This window comes from Amblyomma mixtum, chromosome 3 (genome assembly GCF_055824585.1).
Source record: "Amblyomma mixtum isolate Tamu chromosome 3, ASM5582458v1, whole genome shotgun sequence".
NCBI lineage: Eukaryota > Metazoa > Arthropoda > Arachnida > Ixodida > Ixodidae > Amblyomma > Amblyomma mixtum.
This window is the reverse complement of record NC_143014.1, coordinates 270760265-270778158: the sequence shown is the minus strand read 5'-3', so window position 1 is coordinate 270778158 and position 17894 is coordinate 270760265. Positions and strand designations below refer to the sequence as shown.

The following is a 17894-nucleotide window of genomic DNA, read 5'->3' as shown; positions in this document are numbered from 1 at the left end:
AGTCACGGACTCCCAACAAGCCTAAAGGGACTAACTTGCTGGAAAACCTCACAGAAGGGTAGCACACTGTTAAGTACACTCTCACACTCACACAGAATAGCATGAACACTTGTTCACGAAGGCCTAGCTTGAAACGATGTAGCGAATGATCCAGCCCGAGCTGTCACAAACCGGGCCGATCCCCATCCCTACCCTACCCCCCTCCTAACCGTATAATAGAACACCTTAGGTTAGAAAGAAAACATTTCTCACCGCCACACAAACATTCTCGTCCTCGCATGCTATTCACTGGAGGAGAATACAGACAAACGCATATCCAAGTATTCACATTCTGCACATGATCAGAACCACACGATACACAATTTTCAAGAAAAACAGTGCGAAAAGACATGCACTTAAGGAAGACACGCACAGACAGCGCCTGTCTGTGTGTGTCTTTATTAAGTCCTTATCTTTTCGCACTGTTCTTAAAATGGCATGCCAACTCCCCCAAGCATTAGTTCAAACGTACACAAATTACTCTCCTTGGCGCGGAGCAAGCCCCACGCTCACACATTCATCTTGGGAATGCCAGGACAAACCGAACAAAATGTTAATAGTGGCACACAGAACACACGAGCAGTGGCAGGAGGCCGTGACCAGCGAGAGCCTGGACCAGCAAGCCTGGATCATGCAGCTAGTCCGCCAAGCAGCTGCCGCCAGCGGAGCCCAGGACTAGGGACCACGACCACCCGACTCCTGCGAATTATTCTACGCTGATTAAAATTTTTTCTCTCTCTTGCTCTCTACAAAAGTATCTGCCGTAAGAAAGCGGAAGATAAAATATATGTGCCCCACATAAGCAGCATTCTACATGCCAAAAGATGATCCCTCCATTTTCCTGACGGCATAAATCGTGTCATGTTTTAACAATTGCAGCACGCCGTCAACTACGACTGACTGTCGCAGTCTTTTTCAGTTTACTTCCCATTACCCTTGTGTATATGGGTGGAAGGTAAGCGTTTGATTATGTTTGATGTGCTGGCAACGGGCCTTCCTTGCGCAGCTGACACGAGGGGGCCGCACCTAGAGAGAGTCAAGTAGGCTTTTGCTTGCACTGATGGATGCGGTGTGTGAGGTGTCCACGAGGGACGTAAGTACGCAACTCGGATTCGAGAATCCCTGAGGCGCTCGGAGAGGATGGTACACACTATTAACGCTACGGCCATTTCATTTACTCTGCCGACTGTATCTACCAACTACAGCGTTGTTTGTTTCTCAGGCATTAAATGCTCCGCCCTTTAAAACAAAGTGACTGGGAGGCATTTTAACTGCGTTTAACGGTAAGCTCCTCGGTCGTACTGGCATGTATGAACGCCTAAAGTATTGTCATCGAAGTCCTTTCGGGTGCAAATTCGGCAACTCTTTAAGTGAGGTTTTTTAGAAGTTCTGCGAAAAGTGGCTGTTTGAAATTATTTATCCGTAAGTTCGCCACCTCCTTGATTATATCGTGACCAGCTAAATACGAAAGGCGCAAAATTTTTCCGCGATGCCTGCCTTAACCTAGTTTCTCCTGTTTGGCGTCGTCGTCTGTGTCGTCGTCTTCGCGTCCGCATGCCCCTCAGGGTACGAAGACTTGGAGCAAAAAAAAACAAAACAGATTGCTCCCGAGACAAAAAATCTTTTACATTGCTTTCGTGTAATTGTCGTTCTCGTCGTTTTCACAACTGAACACATTTTTGCGAAGCTGAGCCGGCTTGGGGGCGCGGCCACTCTACCCTGGTCTCCACCCACCGGCAAAGTAAACTTTGAACCTGACTGGGACCGCAGGCCATAACCCCCCCCCCCCCCCCCCCCCCGCGATGCCGAGTGCATTTCCGCTATTCACGAGTCCGCCCATTCCCTCATAGACTTTTACGGCTGTTTGTGGTTGTGAGGTCGAGTTCAGCAGCAGTAAAAAAAAAAAAGAAAATATGAAAGACTCAGAGGAAATTTTGCTAACGCGCTGCTCAAAAAGATCCTGCCATGGAGGTAGCAACAACCACAAACGTACATTTCCATACATGTCTCGCACCAAAAAGCAATTATTTTAAGCGCCCTAGAGCATAAATCATTCGCCAAAGCGCCCTGCGTGGCGTCCTCGTTATGTTAATCCTCTCACGAACCAGCTGCACTGCTCATCACTCGTCGTACATTGAGGGTAAACGCTATAACTTTTTCTAAGTCCAATATTACCGTCTCTACAATTTGATGTGCGGGACTGTAGACACCTTTAAATTAGAAGCTCTCAATTTTCGTTCCAGTGTTCGTGCGGTACAGTCCTGGGCAGAAACTGGATGCTTCAACTTTGTTTTATGTCTAACCTGTTCGACACTACGGCGCGTACACAGTGTTCGAGCAATTTGTTGCACTCATAATTTTGAGCTTTCATGCCTCTTAATAAATCACGCTTGTAGTACATCAGCCTTCTTCAATCACCTTGTGGTTAGCCGCCGCTTTGGCTGAGGAGTTACGGCACTTCGCTGCTGACCCGAAAGACGCGGGTTCGATCCCGGCTGCGGCGGTCGAATTTCGATGGAGGCTAAATTCTAGAGACCCGTGTACTGTGCGATGTCAGTGCACGTTAAAGAATCCCGGGTGATCGAAATTTCTTGAGCCCTTCACTACGGCGTCCCTTATAGCGTGAGTCGCTTTGGCACATTAACCTCCATAAACGAAACCAACCACAGCTCCTTTAACTTCCCGTGTGTCCCAGAAGAGGTTCTCGATCTATTGGCGTTAGCGATGCCATTGTAGTGGGTGCCGGTGCGGAGCGCTTCTTGAGTTTTTAGGACCCTCACGTTGTCGGGGGCTGAAACTCGGCTCCTGCTAGTATGCATTCTTGCCGGGGGAGTCTTTGTATACCCATGACAGTAACTCTACGACAAGTCATACTGCTACGATGACCGTAATACAGGAAAGAAGGAAGGCAGGCAAGCACAGATAGTAAAGCTGGAATAGTACTAGAGGCAAATATATTTTTTATGAATTTTCCCTCAGAAAAAAAACTGAAGGTAACAGGTGGCAGTAGTGATGCGAGCCCTTAACGATCGCTGGAATGAAATGACTGGGGCTGTTGGCTGGGATCGACTTGTTCTTGGCATGAGAATAATTTTCCAGGTTAGGCTCATATATCGACCGCGCTTAGCCCAATCAACCGCTCCTGGCAAGGACCCTTCACTAACTAAGTGGGTGCGTCCAAAGAGCATACGCATATATGTGTTAAACTGCAGCGCGTGGGAACAGGAAATGGTATGGCCACGAAATGAAAGCACCCAAGAGCAGTACGTTTCTCACAAGAGCTACACTACGCTACCCAGTCGAGCATCGCGCCGTGAGCCTGGATGGGTGATAGAGCGCTTGCGCGAAACCAGACAGGAGCGGCAGGTGCGCGGCGTCAGAGTCAGGGTTCGCCGCCATCATAGTTCTCCGCCGCTGCCGCCGCGCGAGGAGCAGCGCCGCCCCGACTACGCCCGCCGGCGCCGCGCGTGAATGCGCATGCGCGTCAACCGGAGAAGGGCAGCAGATGCGCGCGGCGCATGAGAAACCAACCAGTCAAAATATTGTGGTGGCAGCATTGAGACAACTGCGTGTTACTTTACCGATAATCTGGCGGTGTTTATCTCTGTCAAAACAACTGAATAAATAAACAATGTGTTTCACCGAATACTTCTTCAGTGCTTAACATTATAGCCGCAACAACAAGCTCGACAACATGCGTAACCAGGGGGGAACTATAGCACTCGCTACGTGTATCTTGGTATAGCTGAGCTAAGCCAGTGTCAATTTTTTTTTTGATCGCGACAAATATAACAGCTTTAAGAAATATTTACATATCACCAGCAACACGGAATCATGCGTCGTGCAGTACAGATTGCTCATCATAGCGTGCGCTGCGACTGACGTCACGTGCTGGATTCGTGTGGGTGTAGTTAAACGAGCGGACGCACTCCCGCGAGACCAGATATCAGTTTTCGAGGGTATCGGGGACCTTTCTGCAAGAGCAAAAGAACTATTACCCTGTTGTCTCATGGTAACACAGACGCGAATTTGCCACCCGTAGCTAGATATGCAAATTGAAACCATGTAACCTCTAACCAGCGAGTGAAGTATGAGTTCATAGTTCAATCTACACTCATCATACTGCTGTCTAGTGGGAAGAGAGACGTTAATTTGTCACCCGTACCTAGATATACAAGTTGAAACTGTGGAACATCTAACCAGCGAGTTAACAATGAGTGCATAGTGCTATCACACGCATGGTTCACTACAGCACATTCACTGGTACCAGGTATAGTCCGACAGACGTCTCGTAATGTCGCATTAACCTTCTTCGGGAAATTCGCTTGTGCATGCATGCTCTTAAAGCGCACCCATCAGAGGTAGGCAGCAGCACAATCTTTGACCGTTAATCGCAGGGCCTTCAACGGCTGTAGGGTGTTCTATACAGAGGGTGGTATGGAACAGACCTCGGGAACGAGCAAACCCGCTGGCAGAATTTCTGCGTGCTTTAAAACGTTGTTTGAGCGCGGATGTGATTAGATCGCGTCTAATCACTCGCAGTTGTAATTAGACGCGCTCCGGATGTGCTAGTATAATATCCGCATCTCTCTTCCACCCATATCGTCACCCATCACGACCCTCTTCCTTCTCCTCTCCCCCTTCCCCAGAGCAGAGTAGCAAGCCAAATAATGATTTCTCAGACCACCGAAGTCCCCGTTACCCTGAAAATCCGGCATCGGCGTTGTGATCGAAAAATAGGGTGGAGCACGGTTGTCAGCACGGGGTTGTGAGGAAACTTACCACCGTGGCAGGCGGCTGTTTATTGAATGACTGATCGCGAGAGGTTGCTCGGGAAGAGCAACTTGGGCCTCGCACAAGCCCCAACGGTGGCAGCGCCTGCCATCTCAGGGCAGTGCCGCATCTGTCAACCGCGGCACCATTGCGGAAGGAGTGGTGTAAGACCTCCCTGAGACCTATGAATGTAAAGTGTAGAATGAGCAGTTCCACATATATGGCCATTAACTCATCAACGCTATCACAGCGTTCTTCTACAGGTGATGTGATGGCTGTCTGTTATATCAAAGCCATCGCTTGCTGTTGGCGATAGGCTCATTCACTCGCTGATTACGTCAGCGCAGATGGGACTCCGGTGTTCCGGGTGCTGAGCTGAGTAGTAAAAACACCTCTTCGTGTTTCTCTGCACACCATAGTCCTACGCAACGGATGGACACAATTCTCGTTCCTTTGCCAGTTACACTGCCAGCGCTAACGGGGCAGGAGCACAATCCAGATGCCAAAACATTCCTGTCCAGAAGAAGTTTCGGGCGCAGTGCTGAATTACATGAGTCCTGCCTATCCGGGCTTTCGTTCCGGCTGACTCCCTCGTGCTGTATCTTCTACATCGATTATGAACCAACTACTGCACACTAAATTCGAACTACCGGTATAGCAGTAAAAACAGCGTAATCGATACTCTAGCGCCCTTCCTTTCATGGGTAGGGTATAGTGCACAAGCTACGTGATACACTTCCACTGCTTAAAATACGAGACTTACGGTAAGCAGCCAAAGCAAATTTCGTTTTGAAAATATGCGATGTTCTAGCAGTTAGAAAGAATTAAACAGATGTTTTGAATCTCCTTTATTTGAAGCCTCCTTTCATTGCCAAGTGCATCAAGTTACTGTTATTCAGCGGTAATATATGTCTGCGTTGCCAAGTATAAGCATATTGTATATTCAGTTGTCGAAATCTACACCGGAACTTGGGCAGCATACCCTGCCCATAAAAGGAAGTGCGCTAGAGGCCAGCTTACTCAATTGTTACTTCCATATAGGCTTATTTGTTTTTACACTGTAGGCTTATTTGTAACCTTGGGTACTTCAGGGTGAGCAGCTTTGTTACTCTGATGCTAACAGCATTGTGCTGACTTTCTAAAAGCTTCGGGAAAGGCGCCGCGGTGGCTCAGTGGTTATGGTGCTCGGCTGCAGACCCCAAAGTCGCGGGTTCGATCCCGGCCGCGGCGGTCGAATTTCGATGGAGGCGAAATTCTAGAGGCCCGTGTACTGTGCGATGTCAGTGCACGTTAAGGAGCCCCAGGTGGTCGAAATTTCCGGAGCCCTTCACTACGGCGTCTCTCATAGCCTGAGTTACTTCGGGACGTTAAAACCCAGAAACCAACGCTTCGGGAAACTGACTTCACGGATGACCGTAATGTCTTTGCAGATGTGAACGTCGGTCCCCTTGCATCCAAAGAAAATGCCATAATTGTCATTCTCGATGACTCTAACCAACGTAATCTGTCGAGATGATCGAGAGCGTCGACTCAAAAGGCACTCGTAACGGTATTTTGTTCTCTGAAAACAGCAAAGCTACATTTCCGCCAACTCCTGTCGTCAGAGATGCGCATTCTACGCTGTTGTCCGTAATTAATCTCACCTCGCATCAGTCGCTTGTGTCCTGTCCATGACGTAACAGCCTGACCTGCCAGCCTATCTGTGCAGTTCCGTGTCGCCTTTCATGCGTGCATGCATGCGCTGCTGAGACGTTATTTGAGTTGGCAGTTAACGTTTGCCTGACAGAGAAGGCAGTGACAACTTACCTTAGAGTGTTAATCTTGTCCCGTCGCTATTCGCAAAATTAGCTGCTTGCTTTTATACGGCGTTTATTATGTAAAATGGCACTGGTATACAGTGTTGTTTTAAGCTAATGTCACCGTGTTACTACGGCTCAAGCTATCCTATCTTCACTATCTCCAGGCTTACGATCGCCTGAGGTGGCGACTGACGAAAAACTTTGGATCAAGTGAGTGCTCTAGCCTGCCCGGCCTAATTCCCTAAAAACTAAAGCATTCGCACAAGCCCCTCGCCTGTTCCGCCCTAATAAAATATAGCTGCCTCGTAGTGGCTGGACCTGAAGAAAAATGGGAAGCCACCGTTTTCGAGGGCCGCAAGCTTTGTTAAGGGATGAAGAAGATTCCTAAAAACAATGGCATGCGCGGTTGCAATGAAGCTAGCTTCTCATGTTCTGAACCGTGCGCACCCGAACTCTAACGACGTTTTGACTTCATTGTTGTGTGTTATTTTCGTCGCTTCAGCGAGTGTCATTTGCTCTACAGAACTGAACTCGCATGTAATGACGGGGTAACGTGTTCTGGTCACGAAGGAATCACGCTCGCAGGAAACAGCTTTTATACGCTAGAAAAGACAAATAAACAAAATGTAGGTGTCGCCATCACCGGCCGATTTCTCAAGCAATCTCCGTGCGTCGACGTCGAGTTTTGGGCGCAGATTCCAGAGGCGATTGACGGCTATTGACATCAAAACGCTAACAGCCGTTCCTTTACAGCGAAGGCTTTAATAGATCCGTCATAAGCCATTTAGAGGTATAACGGCAGCCCTGATGCGTTACCTTATGCGGGCTGCTTTTGCATTTCGCCTGTATTGGAACGCGGCCGCCGCAGTAGAGTTCGACCCTGGTTTGTGGTGTGTTTAGGTTTATGGGCTTTAGTGTCCCAAAGTGACTCAGGCTATGAGGGACGCCGTAGTGAAGGGCTCCGGAAATTTCGACCAGCTGCGGTTCTTTAACGTGCACTGACACCGCACAGTACACAGGCCTCTAGAATTTTGCCTCCATCGAAATTCGACCGCCGCGGTCGGCATCGAACCCACGTCTTTCGTGTCAGCAACCGAGCACCATAAGCACTGAGCCACCGCGGCGGCTACGGTTTATGGTGCGTGTGTGTGTGTGTGTGCGTGCGTGTGCGTGTGCATGTGCGTGCGTGTGTGTGTGTGTGTGTGTGTGTGTGTGCGTGCGTGCGTGCGTGCGTGTGTGTGTGTGTGCGTGCGCGTGTGTGTGTGTGTGTGTGTGTGTGTGTGCGTGCGTGCGCGCGTGCGTGCGTGCGCGGGGAGGGGCTATTGAAGGTAGAGTCAAAAAGCAAGTGCGCGGGCCTCTCCACTGTCTCGTGCTAAACAACGTTCGCTGCCACGAGCATACAGTAGGAGACTAACGAAGCGAGGACAACAGCTTCAGCAACAGAAACCCCCGGTAGCAGGGAGCCCTCGGCAATTTGGGGAGAGGCTTAAGAGAATTTATTATTTTTGAAAATTTGCAGTACAAATTGCATGTTAATCTGGTTCTCAACATTGCACTGATTCAGTGGGTATCGCAATATAACATCCATAACATTCGTATAAATGTGCACTGTGACCTATAGATTTTACATGTAATAAATTAAAATGTGGTCACTTCCATGGTTTAAGTTTGCACGAGCTGGCTTTATGTAGCTGCATCTCGTGCTTGTGTACAATGCACGGAAAAATTACAAACACACGCCAACCTTCCTAGTACGGAAGGATGGGCGCGGTCACGTCTATTTCCGACGACAATGAACGTCATCGGCCAGCGCACTAGGAAAGCTTCCTCTGGTACAGCAAGCTCCTTGTTCAAGTGTTTAAGTAACAAATTTCTTAGACGATGCAGTAAGGGAAACATAGCTCTTTGCGGGCGTCCCCGCAAGAGAGCCAGTGCCCTCCGTTTCCGAAGCACATATGCACCAATGCACATTGCTAGTGCGAGAAAGACACCTCTGTGACGACTCTGCGATTGCATGCGTACTTGAAACATGCGCGTTACCTAACACCAAAAGTTGCGTGCGACTAGGCATTCATAAGCATCGTGATTTAAAGTTTCAGTTCGACCACACCGCGGGCATGAGGCAGTGGGCGCCACGCCCCATACCGCAAGGCGATCATCTGTGGGCAGCGCTTCCCAATATCGAAGCCAAGTGAAGTTGCAAACATCTGCGGGGAGGGCGAGAGTAACTTGGTGTTTCGGCCTTCCTTTGCGCGGTACCATGCGCGGATCTTCTTCTAGGGTGTGAAACTCTCCATATCAGAAGTTTCACTCGCGGATAATTCTCTCAGTCCCATTAAAGCAGGGTGTTCTCTAGAAAATGCAGTGATCTCACTACATACGTATATAACGCTAGTGTCTTCGCGGCCGCAAGGCCCTTTCAATTTGATAGTTTTAAGAAACGGCGCGATGTTCCCGTTAGGTGCGCAGTAAGTTCTCTGCCTCGGCACATTGTGTCTGAGATGTGATCCCACATGGCCCTTAAGGTAACACACGTCACAAAATTTCGAGGTTTGCAATAATGGGACAACCCATGTTAGTTGGCAAGTGAACAAAAACCCTTGCTACGCTCTCTGCCTGTCCGTCCCAGCAGAAAGAGCAACACGCGGTGGCTAACCTGTGGAGGACGCGGCGTGGAGGGCCTGCAGCTTTAGCCACATAGAAGAGATATGCTATAATACGGGTTCTAGTACGGTATTCTCGTTCAGAAAAAGGGAGGTGAAAAGTTCTGGCTACCTCGATCCAGGCTCTTCAGCCTTGCGTTTTATTTCGTTCCAGGCGGCACGGCCTACTTCACCTTAGGCTAAGAACGTGACACTTGACTCCGCCTACCCATGGGACACCATCAGAGAATTCATCTTCATAGGGTCCAAAGCGTACCGCTTGGCTTTTAGGCGCTTTGAGGCGCGCACCTTGAAGGCTGGTGTAGGCGTGAAAAAGCTGCAGGAATGATCTGTAACTGCCAATGTTCCTAATGAAAAGGGAGATATCATGAACATACGCTGCCACACTAACCTCGCCGAGACCTGGGAGAGGCAAGCATAAACTTGCAACTTCGAATCTGTTGCAGCAAAGGCTCTATGCAGAAGAAGAAGAGAACTGAAGGCAGTGGGCAACCGTGGCGTATACCACGGCTCAGTGGGATGGGGTCAGTTAGCTGGTCGTTGACTGCAAGACAAGCTTCTCGATCTGTATTCAGCAGCCTGAAGACATCTATCAGGCGCTTAGGGAAGCCGAAGCAGTCTAATAATTTAAAAAGATAGTCTCGCTCAACGCGATCGAAGGCTTTTTCTAGGTGGACGGAAACGAAAGGACCCGAAGCTTGTGTGCGCGTAGCAAAAGTAATGACATAACGACCTAAGGCTAGTGAAGAAAAAACTGTGCATCCAGCCGCACAAGATGTTTGGACATTGCTCATTAGGTCAGTAAGAACTCATGTCACGCGATGTGCTAATATTGCGGCTAGTATTTTGCAGTCAGAATTCAAAAGGGAAATGGGCCTCTATGCCTTCGAGTCCTAGATCCCAGACCCGAAGGGTCTTTCACCACCCACAAAGCGGTGAGCTCTCGAAGCCTCGACGATTTCATCTATAGAACCCGCATACATGCGCGAGATGTTGCTTGAACGAGTTTCTAAAATGCTGTTTCCCGTTTATGCTCCGTGTTCGCTGGCGCTATCTCCGAAGTTAGCTTTGCCAACCACTGGTACGTTTAAATTGTTGCTTGTAATAACGACATTCCCAAGGAAGATGTACGGAGAACAACTTATGATTTTAGTGCTCAGAACGCGAGGCAGGACCGGCCGTCGATAAAGAAAGGAGTGAAACGAGGGAGGGCTTGTCATTGCTTGCTTCATAAGCACGAAGGTGGGAGTGCAGTGCAGGTGCCGAGGCTGTGGCTTACAGCGCACTGTCCTTTCCTCAAAAGACGCAGCTTTGCTGTTCGATACCGTGCGTATGAGGTACTCGCCATCTCTGCAGACAGAAAGTGATTTTATGTGTTCTCACTCCGCTCCGCCTTTCAGCAGCACGAAGGAGGACATGGTATCCTACACGAAGACACAAGGTACCTCCTCGCACTGCATTTCTCTTAAGGAGAAAAGGTCATTCGCTGCCGGGAAGACCTCTGGCTGGCTGTCATCTGCGGCCCCGAGCAGGCGGTTCCTAGGTCGACGCCGTATCCAGGATGAAGAAGGTATTGTAACAACTTCCAAGCTGTTCAAACAACCTACTGGTACGTAACCCACACATGCAGAAATAAACCCAGAACCTGAGGAAGCTCGCAGGTATTGAAAGGCGCGCTTTGCGGCACACATTAAGTGAGTACTCTTGCAATTTCAAAGGTCTTCAAGACAGGTGACCAGCAGCTTTTAACCCTCGGATAAATTTGTACCTTCATATTTTTTTTCGGTTAACCTCCCTGCATTTCCTCTTCCTCCTCCTCGTGCGCAATTTAAATTATTTCTGTGCTTCATTTATTGCTTGAATAATTTGGCAATGTTATGGCTAGAACTGAGACATTGTTCTTTTGTAAATAAGGGAGAAAATAGGAGTGTTCTTTCTGCTAATGGGCGAGTGTTGTAAAACCTGCGGCTAGGTGCCAATACCGTCATGTTAAAGCGTAAAACTCCGGCATCTCGCGGCAGACGGCCGTGCTGAAACGATCCCGCTCGTATCCCGAGTATACTTCTGTACGCGTATGCTAAGGCACCGTATGCAGCGTATACAGCGGAAGGAAGCGTATGCTTGATGCCGATACAGCTATAACACTGTAAAACATCCGTATCAATGGGCGCTCGCCTCACGAATTCATCTCTAAGTTGCCTTGGATAACAGAAGAGCACTTTTTTTTTTACAAGCGCAGATGATGGCGTTGAAGAAAAAATTACAGCCGATTTAGCTTACTTGTGCAAATGCGAAGTATGTGTTTTAGCACGCCGCGTTCCATTTCGCTTCCGGTTCGAGGCTGGGGTTTCAAGATCGGGCTTCAGGCAAACATCGGCGAAATCGGTGATTGGGCACCTCAGTTGTAGCGCACTATAAATTTTTCGCAGCGCTTAACGCGCCTGAAGAGGGCACTGCGATAGCGGAGTGCTCTGGATCCATTGCGCACAAATGGCAGTTGATGAAGACGACGACCTACAATGCACATCGCCAGATAGTGGCAGTTAAACACGAGGAGTAGTCGGTTGCGGCGATAGCGTAGAGATTTCTTCTTTTGCATTGGCCAGCGAAGCAAATCCTTTCGCACCGCCGCTGGTGCGAAAGCTTGGCGCGGCGCACTCACGGCGCACTCGCGGCAATATTTATTTTATTTCTGAGGGCATAGCCGAATTCAGACAGCGGGTTTTTGTCTAGATTGAATAATACTTAGTGCTCACGCACCATGCACTAAAATATGGTCTTCTTATGGAGGTGCGTTAGGAGAAGCTTTACTAGAAGGTACTTGCTACATAATGAAATGTCCTACTCCTTTCCTCAGTAGGGTTATCCAGACGTGGCGCGGATTAACCCACAAGTTTTTCATAATGTTACCCATTTACCAATGATCCTGTGACATATTTTGGGTATCAACTGTTTCGGAATGCTCCAGCTTCCAGTATAGACAGCCTATGCTGGATGCTCTTCCAGGTCATCGTGATGCGGCCGCCAGAAGGCGAGAAACGTTTATGGAAAAAAATCTGGGGAAAAAGCCGCTGTAGGCAAGGGCGTGTGTGTGCGTGTGCCCAGAACTGTCTTCTTCTTGTGCTTAGCCTGCGAATATCACTAATGCACTTGCCGCAGATTTTGAAGTTGGGCCACCCTGATGATTTTCGGTCTGATTGCTAATGACTGGAGATTCCTCGCTTTATTTGCATATTTTAGCCCCTTTAATGCCGCACAAGACACTAGAATAAACGGGCCAACAAGTACGATTCGCCGACTATCACCAAGATTTGACAATTGAATTTTTTTCTCTCAAGTTGTTTCGGTTTCGGTTTCATCAGCCGATCTATACCTGTGACATGTTAAGAACAATTTTGGGTCACGCAAGCGACGCAATAAATACCAACATAATAGCTAATACTTTATTCTTTGTTTATCCCGCGATTGTAGCAGGCAGGCTTAGACACTGTATTGCATTACAACATTGTGTCAACGATTATTTTTGCAGTTTTGATGCCTCAAGTGACCTAAGCCTCCGTATACATATCACAGCAATCGTTCGGTTCTAAAGAAAACAGCAACAAGAAGAAATTGATCTGTGAATTATTTTTCCGTCGTAAGGGAATACCACGGTTTGATCCATGTATGATAATGTCTAAAAAAGAATTTGAAAGAACAAAACAGGCAAGCAAAAGTTTGGTGTTTATAGTTCTTTAACTTTCGTTCGGTCAGGACCAATCCGAAGAGGCCCATTCGTATGGCAGCTGCCAATTTCTCCGGCTCTACAAAATAATCGGATCTTTGTCAGCCTTACTTTTTCAAATCTTTGTCTGCCCCTATTTTCTAAAATTGCTAGTACCTCATAGTTTTTGCAGGTCATGCTTGAATTTCCTTTTTTACCGTCGACTGTGAGCAATTTACAAGCTGCGCTGCAACCTTCATCGAAGGAAGAATCTAAGGAGCATTGCAGAAAGGCTGAAACCTCGTTTTCACTTGAGGCAACAGAAAGAGGACAGCAAGTAATCCTTGGAAAATTAGTTATCGAACTCAAATAAAAGAGACCGCATTTCTAGCCGTGGTTGTGCGCAGTCATGGCTTGACGTGCTCGTTTTTCGTTCTAAAAGGGCCTATAGACAGGAATTCTACCTCTCGCGTAAGCGGTTCATGAACGACTCGCGACGCTGGTATCAATGTCTGCGTCGATACGGTTGCTTCCTGGTTGAGGATGCGAGAAGACCTCAGTGCTGATGCACGCGCTCGTTCTGGCAGCCGCAACAGAATGCATCAAGGCATGAAAACGCGGAGAGAGGGAGCCACAGGCTGTGCTTTGCTTGCGCAGGAGCCACGGCGGTGCCCCCGAGCTCCCCCACCCATCCGTCAATGGGGGTGGCCTCTGCTGGAACCAGGAGATCCCCGCGCAGCTCCAAGGCTGCGAAGGACAGGTGGGTCCACCATTGGCCCAACTTACGTGTGCTACGTTCGTGATCTGGCTCTCCACCACAGAGAATTCACTAGATTACTGGGAGTATGCGCAGTACAAATGCGAACGGACTGCGTTTTCCCGCTATAGAACGTGCTTGAGCACCCATATGCATGGCCGTTGTTTTACCCGAAACACGATTTTACCAGACAGAACAACATGGCAGCGTTCATATTCACTTGCGTTTCGAGCATATTTTGTGGTGCTTACGGTCGTCGCGCATGTACCTAGGAAGGAGTGTTATCGCGCGCTTTGGGAAGTCGAGATAGAGCCTCCCTGCGCCAGAGACATTACGCACGTCTGAGACGAAGTCGATCGCGGTTCTCTGGAAAAAAGTCACCGGTCACGTGCAGACATGCCTCAGTTTCCGTTGCACTTTAGTATTTGATAGGGAGCGGGATTACCGACCTTGTGATTGGAGATCCGGGCCACAATCACTGCGGCATTTTCACCGCGTGATGCTGCTGTGCGCCACCGACAGTGAGACTGTCCTGCACTCCCTTCTGCTGGGCATGCTGCCGTCAGGGAGCAGCGATATGGCGTACAGGTAGAGGATTTGCCTCGCACGCAGGAGCACCGTTGCTCGCATGCAGCGTCGGCGCAGTGCTCCACCGGCTAAAAAAGGAAAATCTGCGTGGCGATAAACTTGAACAAGGGCTGGAGTGATCCCGGTGACCAGAGCCAACAACGCGCTCCCTGACCACAGCATGATTCGGCCACCCTAGTGTAGAAATCGGCCAAGCTTCTATGTGAACGCCATAATTAACTGTAAGCCCTCAGGCCTCAGTGGCTGCGCAGCACCTGACTAAGGCGGTAGAAAAACCTTCGATGCAGTGGAGGGTAGTAATAAACTCTGGCTCTGAACAGGCCGCCATTAGAAACTGATCCTGGAAACGTGTAGTCCTAGAACCTTATCGAGAGAGGCTAGTCTGGCTGTGTTCTTCGAGGAACCAGCGGATATAAAATGGGATTTAGATTACTTAGTGAAGTTAAGAGGACAGACGCAGCATATGCAGGGCTAAAGGGCGGGCGTTTCCTATGCTATTGTTGATTATCGGACAGACGGGGCCTAGGTGTGGGATTCCTGATCAATAAGGATATAGTTGTCAAGGAAAAGGAATTCCACAGCATTGCCGAGATGGTGCCAGATGTGATAAATACGCTCAATAAGAGGTACAAATTCAATATGGTACAGGTCTTCGCGTCAACGTCGAGCCATGATGATCAGATAGTTCAAAGCTTCTATGAGGATATGGAACCATCAAGGAGTAAAGTAAAAATACACTGGACTGCACTTATGAGCGAATTCAATGCTTAGTTAAGCATGAAGAAGGTTGGAGACCGGTCGGTTGGTGAGTATGGTATAAGTTCTATGAATAGCAGTGGGAATTATTAGTAGAATATTATTATTACGAATTATTATTACTGGTTATGGATGCCTTCTTCCGCAAACAGGAGAACTAGAAGTGGACGTGGAAGTGTGCGATGGCGATACTAAAAATAGACTTCATATTGTGCACTCACTCAGCATCACGGGAGATGTGGGGTTTTTCGCAAGATACAAAGCAGTGGCCTGGGGATGGTCTCCAAAATGACGTAGACTTCAAGAGAGAACGAAGGAAACTAGTAAGAAAAGAAGCCGAACGACGATATAACGGGAAGAGGGAAGAATTCAGGATGACACTGCAGAACAGGTATTGAGCTTTAATAGCCGGCTGTATTATAAGGCCTGAGGTGGTCGTACGCTGAATAAACGTTCCTCAGGGGTCTAGAGTTAGCGTTCCCGACTGCTGCGCTAAAGCACAGCGGTTCGAATCGGCTCGCCCACCTTTTGTCTTTTTCGCTGAACTGCTTTTTTACGTCACTACATAGGACATGTAAAAGACCTGTATTGTGGGAACCCCAGGGTTTTCGGAAGAGTACTTTGAGTATGTTCAGGGATCGGGAGGCTTTGTTTCTGAGAGCATTACATTGAGATAGGAATGTATGTTAGCTTTTTGTCAAAAGTAATGCTTAGACATTGTATTTCATTTTTAATAGGTAGTGCGGTTTTGTTTGATGTAAGGTGGGGTCGAATTGTGGGCCTCGTTTCAGTGAGAGCAGAACAGCTACTGTTTTCTGAGTGGAGAACTGGAATCCATTTTTGTCTGCCAATGTCTTCTGCATGTTTATTGTCAACTGTATTTAACTGTAAGATGTTGCTAGGTTGTAGGATGTGCAGGCTATTTGAAGATCGTCGACATCGACTTAATTCGTAATGGACTTCGCGATTATTTATTTAATGAAATTCATTTTACAACAATGAGTGTAGTGCTCAAAATACACCCCTGAGGATCCTCGTTCGCTTGAACGAAGTTCCTGGAAAGGATTGATTCCACGCGTGCTTGAAATGAGCGGTTTTACAGGAAATCATTTAGACACTTCAACACCATGCCGCGAACGCCAAGTTCTGCAAGATCGCGAAGAATCCCAAACCTCCACCCTGTTTCGTATGCCTTCTCCAGGTCGAAAAAGACAGCTAAGCAGTCTTGTTTGTATACAAAAGCTTCATGCACAGTATTTTCAAGACGAAATAGCTGGTAAGTTGTTGAGAATGTTTTTTTTTTTTAAACCACATCGATGGATGTCAAGTAGTTCACGTGATTCAAAGACCAAAGTCAATCTGACGTTCAGGACACTTTCAAAGGATTTGGCTCGGCAACTGGTAAGGGCTATCGGTCTATAGCTGCTAGGCGAGGTTGGTGGGTTTCCGGGTTTAAGAAATGTAGAATAATAGCTTTCTTCCAATCCTCAGGTATTGTTCCTATAATCAATATTTTGCTCAAAAATTTCAGAAATACATCTACTGCAGGCCGGGAAAGATGAGCCAGGATTGAACAGTGTATTTCTTCAGGCCCCGGAGCAGTTACTTTTCCGGCAGAAAGCACTCTGTTTATTTCTGGGAGTGTGAAAAGACTATTGCATTGTTCATTTGCGCTGTCACTAGTTGAGAACCATTTTTTCTAGGCAATGTTCTTGCGTTCTAAAAAAGTCTTCGTGTAGTATGAGGAACTCGAAACTGCAGCGAAGTGCTTCTCTAATATGTCTACCTGTTCCCTTACATTTGTTTCCGTACCAGGTGTTGTTAAAAAGGAATTGTGAACGGTGAGAAACCGCCATTATTTTCCAACCTGTTCCCACATTTTTTTTCGATATAACCTCATTGTTTATAGATGAGATGTAACTTTGTCATGATGCTTTCTCGGCGCTATGACTGACGTGCCGAGCTTTAGCTCTGACTTTTTGTTACTTTATGAGGTATCCGTGTGTCGGGTAACTTCAAAATATACCCCACGCTTTGTTTTGCTGTTTCTTGCTTCAGTCTTGTGTCCTCCACACTTTGCGGGTTTGTCGCACCACTCCAGAAGACCGAGGAATAGCTATGTGTGCGGCAGCTGGAATACAATTTGTGAACTTTTATTGCGAAAGCAATACTACGCTCGTGAAAGGCCTTTCGCGTAGTGGCGGCCGGAAGCCACTTTTGACCTTTAGAATGACCTCTGAAGTCATACCATGGTGAGAGACGGGCGACCAAGTCGATGCGTCGCGCAGCGGCGGCTGGTAGCCACGTGTGACATTTAGAATGACCTCTGACGTCATGCCATGCCTAGTGACCTCATAGCGTGACGTCATACCAGGGTGAGAGATGGGCTACCAAGTCGAGTCGTCGCGCAGTGGCGGCCGGTAGCCACGCGTGACCTGTAGACGCGGCGCACTGCGTTCCTTCTATTGGAGGCGCTGCGCTTTTGCTTTCGCCACCTACCAGGCTTAACCGAAGCTAAGCCCCCGCCCATTTTTTTATGCGAAGCATATTGCTAGAGCTACCACTCACGCCGTCGGCGTGGGACCCCTAGACGTCACACCACGTGACATCGTGACGTCACACCACGTGACACCGTGACGTCACACCACGCGACGCCGTGACGTCACACCACGCGACACCGTGACGTCACACCACGTGACATCGGATGAGAGAGGCGGCCTCCACCTCGCGCCGTCGCCGTGGGACCCCTAGCCGTCACGCCACGTGACACCGTGATGTCGTCGTGACGATGCCATCGCACAGATGCCGGAATGTCC

At 48.3% G+C, this 17894-nt stretch overlaps 1 protein-coding gene across 1 annotated transcript in view; it reads left to right on the top strand.

The window, feature by feature from the left end:
- The window catches only part of LOC149354730 (uncharacterized), a 105247-nt gene that overhangs the window by 49448 nt on the left and 37905 nt on the right, over positions 1-17894 (top strand). The window contains exon 2 of the mRNA XM_089583497.1: positions 13635-13737. The gene's annotated coding sequence lies outside the window, so the exon portion shown is untranslated. The remainder of the gene's footprint in view (positions 1-13634; positions 13738-17894) is intronic.